Raw genomic sequence first — 16,226 nt, forward strand, 5'->3', positions numbered from 1 at the left:
GAGATATCTGAGAAGAAGGGAGAGGAAAGACCTCACTGAATAGCCTTTTACATGTTATTTGTTGATAAAATAATTTTTTTAAAGTAAGCTCCATGCCCAGTGTGGAGCCCAACATGGGGCTTGAACTTACCACCCTGAGATCAAGACGTGAACTGAGATCAAGAGTCAGATGCTTAACCAACTGAGCCACCCAGGCGCCCCTTGTTGAAAAATATTTTTAAGTTCCAAAATCTTACTGAAAAGTTTAATAGAAAATTGTGTAAAATACTATTTTAAATTATATTCTCATACTCATCTTCTAATTGGACCAACTAAACAAAGAGAAGATAGGTAATCTTCCCAGGAGAAAACGGAGCCAGCCCCCTCTCCTAAGCTAGAACTTGCCTTACTCTGTCCCATCTTCCTTGGAGACATTCTTTGAACAATCTTGGTGTAGAATTGGGGCTTCAGTGGTTGAAACCTATAAGGAAAGTGTCCCTGCATATTGAATACTCAATGTGTCTAGGATGAGGTGATAAATTGGATGATCCTGCCAGGGAATGCTGGCCTGAAAATCAACTTCAGGCACTGTTTCATAATGGCCTGCATAGATTCAAAGAGACCAAGGCAGAGCACCCCCACCTCCCCACAATTCCCAAGTGAGGGGCTGCATCGACTGAGTTTCTAGGCCTAGCAACTCCAAATATAGAACTGGACTCCGCACTTTTGGATGAAGAACCAAGCACATCAGCACTCAACAGTCCAGACCAGTGCAGCACATAGGCTAGGACGTTTAATACACTTGATATAGATTGATGGGCATCGCTAATCCCTAGCTCATCTCATCACCTCTTGGCCACTTACTGAGCTTCTCAGAGTCTCAGTTGGTTTTGTCCTTGAGCAAGTATAATGATACCAATCTTGCAAGATTGTGAACAGATTAGACATAAGAACTTAGATCAGCATGTGTTCCTTGGGGGGAACTCAATGAATGGTGACTATATACTCAAGTGAACAGCACAAACATCATCAGTGGTCCCAAACCTATGTGCCATTGTCTCTAGAGTTCACTCAAACCTACCCTCACCAACCTGTGGACTCTAAGTAAGACTGCGTGGTGAATCCCAGCTGTGCACCGACTACTGGTGTGACTTTGGGCACATCACTTCTCTGCACTTCAGTTTCTTAATCTGCAAAATAAGATCGTAACAATGACTACCTCGCACATGAGGCACTTAGAACCACATCTCGCATATAGTCAAGTGCTCTATTAAGTATTAGCCATCATTATTATTTATTTGGCACCAAGTTCATACCATCGCTAAGCTTCAGTTTGGTTCTGATTCAACAGCATAGCACTGAGCTGGGGGTCAGAGTGAAACGCTGTAACACACATCATAATCATACCAAGTCCATGAGACTTACACTCACAAGTCTATGATCTCCATTTCCCTGGTTCTACCCTTGGCTTGTATTCATTTGCTTAATATCCATTAAGAGCTTTAAAGGTTCACTCAATAAAAATGGAAACCAACCCAAATGAAATTAAGTAAAATCATCAATCTGCCACAGAAAATCTCCATTTTCAAAATCTTCCGTGATTCCTTTTGAAGAAATTCCTTTCCATGAAGAATTAGGTAACAATGTTCTCAGCTCCCTTCTGTGGACTCCTTCAAGAAACATTCATTGAGCCCCCCTCGGTATCAGACCTGAAGAGAGTAACACAAATAAAACAAGTCCCACCTTTGAGAAGGGGAACTGAGCAAAGCAAGTGGTCAACGACAACGCAATAAAGAAGAATGGTGTGTTGTCCTGCACGCAAGTGAGATAAGTAAGCAACAAAATAGAAACCATCTTCAATCTAAAATATCTCCATGTACTGCTAGAACATACCGAATACTAGGGCTGACTCCAAGAACCAAGAAATATGTTGCAACACACACAAACACACACACTTTCTAAGTCTAGAATTAGAACACGTCAAAATTTCAGCATGCAGCTCTCCAAACACGACATACTTTATAAGGTGAGAATATAAATAAACTTCATAAGAACAAGCAATCATAATTGTACCGTCGTATATTTTTCACTTTTTTTCTGTTCAAAGAACGTTCCTCTGTCTCATCTCTGTTCCCAGTACAATTGTGTAGTGGGATGAAACGTCAATCCTTATCTTCAAATTTTATAGACAAAAAGGAAATAAATTCATAAAGACTGAGTTTTGCCCTGGGTTGTTCAAATGGTAGAAAGAGCAAAAGCATCTGATTCCCCACGCTCTCATCAGGCCTGCTGAGCGACATCAAATGAGGTCAAAGTCCCCAGAAATTAGGTTGGCATAAGTTACTGTAAGAAATGATTGCTTTGATGTGCACAACCAAAAAAGACAAGAATCTGAACCCAAAGGGGGCAGAATAGGAAATGGAAAAGTTCTACAAAGGGTTCCCTTAAAGCAAATCAAGACAACAAAATAGCCTTTGCCAGTTATCAGATTAGCACATTTATTTAAAAAAAAAAAAAAAGTCAAAACCCGATGTTGGTGAAAGTGTGGTAAAATGGTATTCATGCAGTGCTGGAGGGAGTGTAAATTAATAGCACTTTCCTAGATTAAGTTTAGTGGCAGGGATCAAGAGCTTCAAAAATGCTCATGCCCTTTGACCCTATTCCCTTTGGGAATCTAGTCCAAGGAAATAATCAAGAAGAGACACAGCGTTTTCATTTTAAGTACATTAGTTCTGTAATGTTGATAATAGAAAACAAAACACGCCAGTATCTACCAACACGACTTAATAAATTGTCTGTATAATGTGATCAAACAATTTTTGTAGAAAGAAATTGGCGTTTCTCTCACCATGATAGGTTTTTATCTTCCATCTTATTTATTGATCTATATGTCCTTTATTTTATTTCTGACAGTGAGGATATGCTAATCCTGTCAGTTTCACAAGGGATATTTTGGAAGTGAATTTCAGCCATTCCTCCAGCATGTCTGGCAAGGTTTTCTCCTAAGTAAGGGAGCAGGCATGTGCCCAGAAGGTGTTAGGGGAAAGAAGATGAGCAGCCACCTGCTGACTTGAGAAAGGCAATAAGCATCTCTTTAAATTCATCACCAGAATTAAGAAGATTAAATACATCTCAAAAAGTGCTCCCTGCTCCTTGTGGGCAGCCTTATCTACTTCCTTTCCCCAAGAGATCCACACATTTCCAGAGAGCACAACCCCTCCCTTGGCCTCCAGCACAAGCGGTGGTCCCCAGAGGCCGGTAAGTAAATAGCGGGATTCACAGACCAGCTGCACCATCTGAAAACATCCTTCCCTAACCCAGCTCCCTGCGTCCTCTTCACCACAGCACCAATGAGCATTTTGCATAAAAGTAAGGAGTTGTCAATTGAATTGAATTGAATTGAATTGAACAGTAAAGCTCATTTTGCTTTCCTTTTTGTATTCTCATTTCCTATCTTTAATCTTCCAGATTCTCTCCCATTTTCTTGTTCTTTCCCACAGAAACTCTACTCATAGGATTATGGAAGTCAAACATGTCCAATAAAGAAATATCGGACAATCATCTCTTCCGAGTTCTCCTTACAGCTCTGGGAGTAATATTTGTAAAGCCTCAGGAAAAAAAAAAATGCTGTGCTTTTAAAATGACATTTTAAGCCTTCACTGGAAGAAGCACATACAAGCCTTGCTAGTACAACACATTATAACTTTAAATGCAACCAATGTGTGTCTGTTAATAGTAAGTCAATGCCTTCGGTCAAACATTGGGCCAGACTGTGCCCCTCTCAAACAGACAAAGCTTAATGCAAATGGATCAATTTGCGTTCTAACATTCTAATTCAAACATCAGCAACATTTTTAAAAGATTCTTATTTATAATACCCTTCACTTAAACCTCACGATTTACCAAATGTCATGCCACTATTTATGGCTCGTAAGTAGTATATAGTTATAAAATATATTTCCCATATCTTTCATAGTTAATCTTCCATAGAGTAAAACATACATTATCATAGTCGATCTTTTAATATGACTCCCAGACACATCTTAAGGTTAAATATGCCTACAGAGCCACACAATTCCAAGAAATTCTTAAAATTCTGTTTTCAACAAACAGCATAACACAGTCAGTTTCATCAAAGTCCGTTTGTCCCTCCTAAATCTTTCATCAGTGTAGAAGTAAGCAAAAAGAAAACGAGGAGGAAATAGGGGAACAAAAACCAGAAGTGCAATTAATCATCTTACCATCTCCTTTCTTCATCGTGGGGACATTTGGAGATGGCTGGCCTCGCAGGAGGCGGTGACTTGGAGGGTAAGCCCACAGCAGTTTCTTCCCCCAAATAAGTCAGCTGAGTTGACGTTGGTTCTTAAAAGCAAAAGTGCATTCTGAAGACAGCCCTGGAAAGAGTTGCTAATTCCTCTTTTCTTTTTCCAAAGAGCTCTGGGTCTGGCCCGCGCAGGACGATAGTGTCCCTCACGTCTTGTCAGGCGACCCAGTTTTGCCGCAGCTGAAAGGAGACTCTGAGTGACGTGTGTGTCAGAGCCTATGGGGGCTTTAATCCTCAGCAGTGACACATGCGGGGAGCTATGAACAGGAAACTCAGAGCTGGGCAGACAGCCAGAATCATTCCGAAAACGTGCCAAACCCTTACGAAATACCAACACACTTTACCGCACACTCGCATCGAATGCTTCACAATCCTGTGTCTCTCTCCCCATGTGACTTTGTGTTAGACCTAGACAAGGCTTACCAGCATGTCCAGCCCAGCAGGGGTCCCATCAGCCGATGGGTCAAGGCCAGGACTGGGGACTCATACCCTCTCCCTCGGCTGCCAGCCTCCTGATCCTTCTTGTGACGATAGCCACAGCCGAGAGCTTAGAGGACCGTTCAGTTCCTTTTATCTTTCAGCCCCGGGACCCCTTCATGATATGCCTGTTCACCTGCCACAGGCCCTGTGAACACAGCCAGGCTCTCTTGTCAGTGTCCTGGAAGTGGGAGACCCATTGATCATCCCTGGGCTTGGGGTGATGATTGGACAGTGGCAGGCAAGAGGAGAGGGGACGGCTGTAACCAGAGCCTCCGGCTTCCACCAGAGGCAGCCGAGTTCATCCAGGAGAGACGTACTGGTCTGCTGCCTCTTTTCTCTCTCTCCTTTGGCCCCTCCTATGCCCCACATTCTAATTCGTGTTCTCCGCAGGACACGGGGTCCAGGCTTTCACAGTGCAGCTCAAAAATCTGCAGCATGAGCAAACCTCCCATGTTGGCCCTTAGGTTCCTCCATAAGCCTTGTTCCCACTGCCCTTTGCGAGAACCCCTTGGGCTGTGCCCGTCTGGAGGGCCACCCACTGACTTGAGAATTCGCCACTCAAACTTGTGTTTGCGTGTGCTCTGTAGCCACTGCCCTCCCACTCCCTCTCCGTCTTCTCTTGAATGTGACAGCACCTGCATGTGCATTTCCCCCTTCTCATTGCCCCACTCCCCATACTTCTGACCTTTACCACCGTTCACGGAAGCTTACCCCCCCCAAGCTGCATCCTGGGATGATCGTTTCCGCCCCACTCCCATGTGGTGCCTCTGTGATAGCAACAGACAGCAAGAGGCGCCACTTGTTATGTGTCAGATGTTTTCCTAGCACATTTAAGTTTTTTATACCCATTTTAGAAAACGTGTAGAAAAAAAAATCAACACCTTCCTCAAGGTCCCTTACCCACACAGGGTGGAGCCCAGATCAGCCCATTCGGTGTTGCTCCTCACGTCTTACCTGGAATCAGTGCCGTTTGTTTAGGAACGTATGTACTCAGGGACAAGGCGGTTTCCTCACGCGGTGGTGGTATCCTTTCCAGAGGGTGTCCCGGAACGCCTTCCCATTCTGGGTAATTGCCAAACAGCCATGATTAATTGGTAGATTAATGAAAGTTAATTGAGAGACCAAATGTTCTACTTTAGCCATGGGCAGGGATTTTAACAACATGAAGAATAAGCAGAATGGTCTTGAGGCTTAAAGCAACATTCCTGCAGTAGTTTGCTAATATTTTTAAAACCTATCTAAAATGTGAGCAAGGGGCACCTGGGTGGCTCAGTGGGTTAAGCCTCTGCCTTTGGCTCAGGTCATGATCCCTGGGTTCTGGGATCGAGCCCCGCATCGGGCTCTCTGCTCCGTGGGGAGCCTGCTTCCTCCACTCTCTTTCTCTCTCTACCTGCCTCTCTGCCTACTTGTGATCTCTGTCTGTCAAATAAATGAATAAATAAATAAATAAAAATAAAATCTGAGCAAGCAGATTTAGACCATCTGGTAAATCAACAGATTGTTAAAGACATAAGCCCAGTGAGAAAGCTGAGAAGACCCTCGAAGTTCACAGTGAAGTTGCTGCCTTTCCTCCAATGTGGAGTAGATCTGAGCTTGAGGGACTAATTCCATCCCCAACTCTAGGGTTGGCCCCACTGGTCTGAGCCAACCAGGGTCATCCCACCGTTCCTTCCAGAGAGGTCATGGGATGGGCACAAGAGGGCAAAGCCAGGCGGCATGCGGCATCCTCCTGGCCTAGCAAGGGGGCAGTCCAGGCAGCGGAAGGCTTGGGGCTTCCACTTGACAATGGTAGGAAGCACCCCCTTATGGCTGATATGAGAACCCTTCTTAAGATGACAGAAGTGAGCTTGAGAATGAAGCCCACACACAAGGGAGGGGTTTCCAGAGAACTACAAAGAAAGTGCTAGAAACTGATCCAACCCGTATTATCTCAGGAATGTTCAGTGCTGAGAGCCAACATCTTCCTTTTGGTGTTGCCAGGTCAGCCAAGTTGGGTTTTCAAAGTGTCCTGACTAACACGGATTCCCACAGCAGAGATCAGTGGTAGCTGGGGAGCCAGGGGAGGGGCATCTCAGGGGAAGGAGGTTGACCCCTTTTCCTCTGTGCAAGCAGCTTGCCATCTTTCTGCCTCCACTTCCCACCTGCTCCTCTATCTCCTCCCATCCCCCTTCCCCTCTTCTCGTTCCCTTGCTCCTCTCCCTCCTCCTCCTTGGCCTCCTTCTTCCCCCTCTTTCCTCTCCTCTGTCTCCTCCTTCTCCTCCCACTCTTTCCTCCCATAAAGAAAGAGAGAACACCACCGGATAGACTCTGAGTGGACAAGATCAGGCCAATTAGGAGAGAAGAAGCCACAGTTAGCAGGGGTTTTACAACTTCCAGACAAACACCAGCTCGTGAGCTTAAGACCCAGATGAAGCTCTTACGCTCTTTGAAACACACTAGCGGCTTCCGGGGCTGCTGGCCAGGAATGACTGATGCTGGAAGATAAATGATACTTCATTCCAGAGATGTTTCTGGCCTCTCACTGGGTGCAAGACTCTCGTCTAAGCATTTTGGAATTAGTAAAAAAAAAAAAAAAAAAAAAAAAAAAAAAGGCCTAGAAGACCCTGCCTCAGCCTCAAGAAGCTTACCATCCAGGGGCACCTGGGTGGCTCAGTGGGTTAAACCTCTGCCTTCAGCTCAGGTCATGATCTCAGGGTCCTGGGATCGAGCCCCACATCAGGCTCTCTGCTCAGCGGAGAGCCTGCTTCTTCCTCTCTCTCTCTGCCTGCCTCTCTGCCTACTTGTGATCTCTCTCTGTCAAATAAATAAATAAAATCTTTAAAAAAAAAAAAAAAGTTTACCATCCAGTAGATAGCTGGCTGCAGACCCAACGATGGGCTTAACCCATCATAGGTATTTGCCTCCCAAAATAAGAGTTCGTGACCCCACTTTTTCCCTAATGGTTTAGTTTATCATCTTATCTTAACTTCCAGTGAAGGGGAGAGAATTCATTTCAAGGATTTTTCTGACCCTTTTTCCCACTCCAGACAATTTCTTCTCCCTTCCTCTTTCCGCTTCTCAGCAAGGAGAAAAAAATGTCAGGACATGCATGAACACACACACACACACACACACACACACACACACACACACACTTCTCCCTGGGATTTCTCAGTTGCTTAGTACCTCCACAGAGTTCAAAAAAACAAATAGTCATAATTGGCAACAAAAATTCAATACCAGAAGTTAATGGAAAATCTCCAAACTCCAGGATCCTTTATAAATGCTGGAGCATGGAACTCACTGAGCCAAGCCCAGAGCATTTACTACTCAAACTATAGAAAACATCATTATGACACACTGGTCTCTGCAGAACCCCAGAACATTCTGTATTTATCCTTAAGAGGTCAGAAACAACTCATGTATTTTTCCCAGAATATTCTTAAGAAAAAGTTTACACATTCAGGATTGACTTGCATTTAAGAGTATCTTTAATGTGTTTGTAATGCATGTGTTTCCTACACAGCAATGGATGAGAGAGGACAATATGAGGAAGCATAGGCAATGTCTTTGAGCATGAACACATGTGTGGGTGCACGTGTGTGTGTGTCTGGGTGCACGCACGGCCATATCCAGAGTCTAACCCTGGTTCTCCCGCCATAGGTTGGAAGTCCTTAAGAAAAGGTAAACCTCTGTTTTATAGTCCAGCAATTTTGCAATTAAATGGACACTGACCTGGGCCCCCAGAGACCTGAAGGAAAGAAACTGCTTTAACTTCGTCATGCGCCTTTGGGGAAATCACCTCTCTGGACTTCAGTTTCTACATCTGGGGGGAAAAAAGTGCAGTGTAGTCTAAGTCCTTGTGACATAAAGTACAGCCATAGGCCAAGAGCATCACCGGGGAACAGGTCAGAAATACAGAATCTCAGGCCCCTACCCCAGAACTACTGAATCAGAATCTGCATTTTTTAATACAAGTGCCCAGCTGACTCATGGGCATATTTGGGTTTGAGGACCACTGGTCTGCATGATCTCTGAAGTACCGTCCAGTGACACATTCTTTTAGTTTAACCTTTGTTCCTTTAAACAGGAAAATTAGCACATCATGCCAAATGGCCGCCTGGTAACCTTTGTGGTTAAGCCCTGGGAGAATCTGGCTTGGCACTTGCACGTTGATTTCACTCCTGCTCCAGGCAACCAACATATAAACAATCAGATTGTCCCCACGACCCTTCCAGACCACCAAGTCACGTGGTGTCTTCCAGCTTCCTACCAAACCTCTTAGGAGGAGGCCATTCTTTAATATTTCATTATGTCCAGAGAGCTTCCTCATCCATCCCTGGGTCTAAGGGATTTTGCAAGTAGAAATTAGTGAACAGGAAAGATTTTAGATGAATTATTACAGAGCTAGTCTTTGAGCACTTAATGAATCTGTGATCACTGAGAGAAAACACAAGTTGACTAAGAATGAGTCAATCCTGGTGAGGCTCATTCAATCTGTTTGATGGGGTTATAGATGGGGAGATTATGCAGAACGCTGCAGACTCAATGAATTGAGAGCTCATGAAAGCAATTGCAAGCTTCTTTTTTTTTTGTGAATAAAATGAAGAATACAGTTGGTAGAACGGATACTTTCATAAACACGCATGCTCCATGGCAAATGAGTCCACCTGAAGAGTGGGCTCCGGTGGAAAACCTCAGGGGCCCTATTTGGTCCCTCCTAGGAAAATGGCAGCCTGGCTGCATGTTCCCATGGTCATGGGTGACCCACCAGTTGTGGTAAGTAAAGAGTAGAGGAGAATGAGGGGAGGAAGGATTGGAAGGAATACATTCCCCCCAGTCCCCACAAAAGCAAACTCAAAGTTAGAAAGCAGAACTGGAAGAATAGGAAGCCAAAAAAAAAAAAAAATTAGCAAGTGAGCATTGGCAAGAAGAGCCAGGGAGTGTAGAGGCGGATCCTGGTAATATTTCCAGAGGCCATGTATGAAAGGGAGGAGGTCACAAAGCCAAGTCAGAGGCTGGAGGCGGAGCTGGTGGGCCCAGCGCGAGTCCCTGCAGCCTAGGGCAAAGCTGGCATGTTTACATGATGGGGGACCCCAAGGTAGAATAGACTGAAAAGTCACTGAGTAAATCAGCAACCCATAAGATCCCACTAGGAGGGAACCACAGCGCCCATCTAACAAAACAGAATTTAACAGAGACAAATGTAAAACCTTGTTTTTTCTTCCCAGTCCTAATTTTGTAATTACAGGACAGGGTATACAAAAAGCAGAAGCATTGGTGGAAAACAAAACTGAACCGATGTGGGCGATCTTGATGGATTAAGACATCCTTGATGAATCCTGAGTGCGATCAGAGACTGCACGCCGAGCTGCCCTGGTGGAAGCGTGACTTCTAACACAGGGGAGGGTGGTCCCTCTCAAGATCGATCTGCAGAGCCGTCTTTTCTAAACGTGTTCCCATCCAGGCACACTCAGGCTTTCCTGGCCTGAGAAGGCCATCCAGGCTCTTCTGTTGGCCCATAAACCAAGGGGATTGATAGCAGCACACCTGGAAACCATCAGGCCAGGCCAGGGGCCAAGATATCCTACCCCAGAGATGGAACTAAGACAATGGGGCAGAAAGTTCTAGAGGCCGATATAAAAAAGACCTTTGTAACAGTGGAGCTCTCAGCCATGAAATGGGTCAAATCCAAAAATGCTGTGTCTGCCCTATCCCAGAACCACTCAAACAAAGGCCACTTAGGGGGTGTGGGTTTGAGCATGAACCTCTAACAGGACTCCCTTCTACCATCTCTTCTTGGCCCTCTGATTTTTCTTTCAGTTTATAGATTGTCTTGGTTTGGTTTGCTCTCATGACAAATCACTGCCAGGCAGGGCATTTTCTCTCCATTCACACACTGAAATAGGAAATTGGGCTAGTAAGGGCAAATCCAAGTCTAGAACTTTTTTTTTTTTTAAGATTTATTTATTTATTTGTGTAAGAGAGATAGAGAACCCACATGCACAGACGAGGGATAGAGAGAGAGGGATTGAAGCAGACTCCCCACCGAGCACAGAGCCCAACACCGGGCAGAACACGACCTGAGCTAAAATCAAGAGCCAGACACTTAGCTGACTGAGCCGCCTGGGGGCCCCCCCAAGTCTAGAATTTAGATCTACAAACTTCAACTCCTTTCCTCATTTTCTCTCTAGCTGTACGCTTCTGTGAAGTTTGGGTACTGTTTTCAGTCCATCCAGTGAATAAGGAATTCACTGTCTTTAATACGGTAAGACGGTGTATTACTTATATTCATAATAGGTCAAGTTCTAAGTGAGCTCCAGCCCAGTAAAAGTGTCTGACTTCTTGTGCCATTAAACATTAGTTGATGGGGCGCCTGGGTGGCTCAGTGGGTTAAGCCTCTGCCTTCGGCTCAGCTCATGATCTCAGGGTCCTGGGATCGAGCCCCGCATCGGGCTTTCTGCTCAGCAGGGAGCCTGCTTCCCCCTCCCCCCGCCTGCCTCTTTGCCTACCTGTGATGTCTCTGTGTTAAATAAATAAATAAAATCTTTAAAAGAAAATTAGTTGAAACTATTTTGTCTTCAGTTGCTCTTCGATGGAAGTTAATACTGTTACTAAATCTGTAGAAAGGTTCAAAAGGTTTTGATTACTACAGATTTTTTAAATTAATTTTGTTATAAAAAATATATATATATATATAGCCATAATACAGAAGATAGGAGAAATAAAGTTTAGAAAGTCCTTCCATGCTTCCTACTTCCTAATCACTGTTAGCATTTTGGAATATTTCCATCTACTCTGTTTTTCTATGCACATATGTTTTTGTAATCGCTCTCTCTTTCAAGTAAAATGTGCCCAATGTAGGGCTTGACTCATGACCCTGAGATCAAGAGTCATATGTTCTACCAACTGAGCCAGCCAGGTGCCCCTCTGTGCCATCTCATTCAATTTAACATTATGTCACAAGCAGTTTTTTTGTGCTTGTAATTACATGGCTTTCATAATTATCATTTTTCATATAAAACTTTTGCTCAGTGCATACGACCTCCTATTCTGACACATTTCCCCTTCTTTGAAGTCCCTTTACGGGTAGTTTATGTAGTTCCCTTTGCAGCTTTTGTTTTACATTTAAAAATTAAACGGATTTTGTCCACACACTACAGTTCAAAAGTCTGGATGGATGGACAGCTCCACGTCATTAACCACCATTATTTGGGAAGGAAGGAATTGCCAACAATCCAGGATTGTTCCCCTCTTCATATTTTCTGTATGTTGTAGATATCTTACCAAGAGACTGTATTACTTCTAATAGAAACTTCAAAACTCAATTGAGTATGAATTAAAGGCTCAGTCATTACAAATGGAGCACTCATGTGCTCCTGCCCCTCTGATCTGATACTTAAAGAAATCACAAACACCACTGCCTTCAGTACAAGGAAGTCAGTAGATCATGTATTATTTTAACTCGCTTAACGTCAGAAGCCATTATGAAGTGCCTTGGGAGGGAGTGCGTGCGTGGCCAGAAAATATCATTTTCCATGTTTGTTATTCCTATATCCTCATAGATGAAGATTTCATGAGCAAAAACACATTCATTTTCCAGCTCACTGCCACGGTGGTTTAGGTCATAGAAACCACAAAAATAAGAAGGTCCAAATGTACCTATTGTTTAACAAAAGGCTGTAAGACTATATTCAGTTCTTGACTCGATTTCAAACCCTGTTGTTCTTTATAACAAGTAGTTCTCCTTTAAAAACCGGTTCAATTTCATTACTTCATCTCCAATTCCCTCAATGGGGAGGAATCCTAACTAATCATGTTCCTTAAAGTTATTATAAGTAATTCTTCCTTTAGAAGTGTCACTTCCACTTCCTCTCAAACTTCCTCTCTAAGAAACTTGAGTGCTATTTGTCTAAAGGGATGATTCTTATTAAGATATTTTCATGATATTCTCCGCTATCTGTTGCCAGGGGAGAAAAGACCTTTATCTGGGATGAGAAATTCAGGTTCTAATAGCAGTCCTCAAGTGGGGAGGGGCAAGGGCATGCAGAAAACCTTAAAGACATGGATAATGTTCTATTTCTCAGATTGCTTGGTGGGTTCATGGGTGCAGGTTTTTTAATTTAAGGCTTTATTCATTCCATTTATCCCTTTGTAAATTTTGACCATTTTGTAATTTAAAAATAAGCAGTGACCCTCTCTTACCTTCTCGCTTTGATTTTGTCTTAAGATTTTATTTATTTATTTGACGGAGAGAGAGCGTGCGCGCACATAAGCAGGGGGAGCAGGAGAGGGAAAAGCAGGCTCCCTACTGAGCAAGGATTCCCCACATAGAGCTCAATCCCAGGACACCAGGATCATGACCTGAGCCAAAGGCAGACGCTTAACCAACTGAGCCACCCAGGCACCCCTTGCCTCCTTCTTTAAAAGAAAAAAAAATTTTGGAGTGAAACTTCATCAGATAAAACAGAATTTATAAACAGGCAGAATTTTTCTTCCTCATAGATTCATTGGTGTCCTTTCCTGCATTTTTTATCATCATTGCAACCTTTTTTTACCACAACTGAAATTGTATTTTCCCCATTATACTATCAAAAAACCAGCATCATCACTACTGGCTATGCAGGAATTGGATGTATGTGACTCTCAGAGGAAACATCTGGTACAGTGATGTGGCAGTTAGAAAAGACACTGTCTTGGAGCAGGGCGGTCAAATCCAAAGGTTAAACTCCCGGGAAATGCTGCCAAGTGGAACTTGATTAGGTTTTGACATACGTATAAACCTGTGAAATCATTACCACATCAAGACAATGACTATACCCATCATCCCTAAAATTTTCTAAAACCCCTTTGTAAATTCATCCCTCTAATCCCACCCCAGGCTACTGCTGATCTGTCTTTCTATTACTACTGATTAGTTGGTATTTTCTAGAATTTTATGTGGATTGAATCATAAAGTATATGGTCTTTTTGTCTGTCTCTTGTCACTCTGTATATTTATTTTAAGATTCATCTATATTGGGGGATGCCTAGGTGGTTCAGTCAGTTAAGTATCTGCCTTCACCTCAGGTCACAGTCCCAGGGTCGTGGGATTGAGTCCCACATTGAGTCTCCTGCTTATGCTCTCTCTCTCTGTCTCTGATAAATAAATACATAAATAAATAAATAAATAAAATTATCTTTAAAAGGAAAGATTCCTCTATATTGTAGTATGTACCAGTAGTTGGTTCCCTTTAATGCTGCATAGTATTCCACTGGATGGATATACCACTGTTTTTATCCATTCCATTGTTGATGGACATTTCAGTGGTTTCTGGTTTAGGTCTATTTTAAGTAAAACTGCTATGAATTTTTGTGTACAAATCTTTGTGGGCTTTCACTTCTCTCGGGTAAATATGTTGGAATGAAATGTCTGAATCAGATAGCAGTATATTTTGAATTAGAGGGGAAACCACCAAATTGCCTCCCAAAGCAGTTGTACCATTTCACATGCCCATCAGTGGTATTCGAGAGTCACATTTCTCACACATTCTCACCAATACTTAATATAGTCAATCTTTTCCATTTTAACCATTTTAACAGATATTTCCCAAAGAACTAATGATGTTGAGCATCTTTTCAGGTGCTTTTTTCCAACCATATATCTTCTCTGATGAAGCATCTATTTAAACCTCTTGCCCATTTTTAAGTTGGACTTTTTGGTTTCTTATTATTGCATCTTGAGAGTTCTGTGTATATTCTGAATATGAGCCCTTTATCAGATACAAGATTTGCAATGTTTTCTCTGGCTCACCTTTTCCTTCTCTTGAGTATCTTTAAAAGAGCAGAAGATGTTTAATTATGATGAAGCCCAATTTATCCATTTTTTTCTTTTACGGATTATGCTCTGGGTTATATATATCTTTGCCTAACCCAAGACTCTCAATGTTTTCTCATACTTTCTTCTAGAAGTTTTATCATTTTAGGTTTTACTTTTAGTTCTATAATATATTTTTAAGATAATTTTTTTAGTGGTGTGAAATGGGGATTAATATTTCTTTCTTTCTTTCTTTCTTTCTTTTTTTTTTTTTTTTGGCATGTGGGTTTTCACTTCACATATGGATGTCCAATTGTTCCAGCATCATTTGTTGAGAAAACTACCCTGTCTCCAATACCTTTTTAAACTTTGTCAGAAATCATTTGTCCATATGTGTGTACCTCTAGTTTTGAACTCTCTGTTCTGTTCCATTCATCTATTTGTCTGCCTTTATGCCAATATCATACTGTCTCGATTATTGTAGCCTTATGATAAATCTTAAAAATGGACAGTTCATGATAAATGGTGGTAAGAAAGAGCCCTGTTGTGGGGAGAGGAGGCGAGGTGCAAAGGTGAAGCTCTTAGGGGACAGCTGCCTTTGTTCCCCTACCTCGCTTGTGTGTGTGTGTGTGTGTGTGTGTGTGTACATGTGTATCAGGATATCAGAGAACTATTATTTCTTTGCTAAATAAAAATTCTCCTAGGAAATTTCCTTCTACATATCTCCACTGCTAGGCTTTAATAGCGGTTTCTAGAAAATCAATCAAGTATAAAAACTGTGTCACCTTCATACTTTTTTAAAGTCTAAATGCTGCACCTCCTCACATACACTGACTGACATTCATGTGTCCAGGTCCTAGATTCTTACCTCTGAATATAGTAATGCATGCAGCCATTTCCCAAGTTCAATATCCAGTAAAAATGAACTTCAAAAGTTTGGTAGGAATGGGTTAATAGCTTTTCTGGGGTAACTGTGTGGCAAACCTGAAGACCTTGTGGATCAATTGCTCTAGCCATAGAGCATGTATTATCTGGCATGAAGGTATTTGTTTGTTTGCAAATGACATATCTGATAAAGGGTTAGTATCTAAAAATATATAAAGGACTTAGAAAACTCAATACCCCCCCAAAAAAACAAAAACAAAAACAAGTAATCCAGTTAAGAAATGAGCGGAAGACATGAATAGGCATTTTTCCAGGGAAGACATCCAGATGGCCAACCGACACATGAAAAGATACTCAACATCACTCATCATCAGGAAAGTACAATGAGAGTCCACCTCATACTGGGAGAATGGCTAATATCAAAACCACAAGAAACGACAGGTGTTGGTGAGGATGTGAAGAAAGGGAAACCCTCTTGCACTTTGGTGGGAATACAAACTTTCACAGCCACTCTGGAAAACAGGATGGAGATTCCTCAAAAAGTTAAAAAATAGAGCTACTCTATGATCCAGCAAATGTACTACTAGGTATTTACCCAAAGAATATAAAAATTCTAATTCAAAGGGATACATGCAGCCTGATGTTTACAACAGCATTATCAACAATGGCCAAATTATTATGATGATATCATATATATATATAAAATATATCTATATCATATATATATATATATATATATATATATATAACTCAGCCACAAAAAAGAATATTACTCAGCCATAA

General features: G+C 42.3%; 1 protein-coding gene across 4 annotated transcripts in view; it reads right to left on the reverse strand.

Moving 5' to 3' along the window:
* IL1R1 (interleukin 1 receptor type 1) overlaps positions 1–4,507 on the reverse strand; it is a 71,073-nt gene extending 66,566 nt beyond the window's left edge. For 3 of the 4 annotated variants that reach the window (XM_080812906.1, XM_080812909.1, XM_080812910.1), the window contains exon 1: positions 4,221–4,505. The gene's annotated coding sequence lies outside the window, so the exon portion shown is untranslated. Of the gene's footprint in view, positions 1–1,070; positions 1,170–4,220 lie in introns of all 4 variants that reach the window. The other variant, XM_080812907.1, reaches the window with a different exon arrangement.
* Between the last annotated feature and the right edge of the window lie 11,719 nt (positions 4,508–16,226).

This window comes from Martes martes (genome assembly GCF_963455335.1).
Source record: "Martes martes genome assembly, chromosome: 9".
Taxonomy (NCBI): Eukaryota; Metazoa; Chordata; class Mammalia; order Carnivora; family Mustelidae; genus Martes; species Martes martes.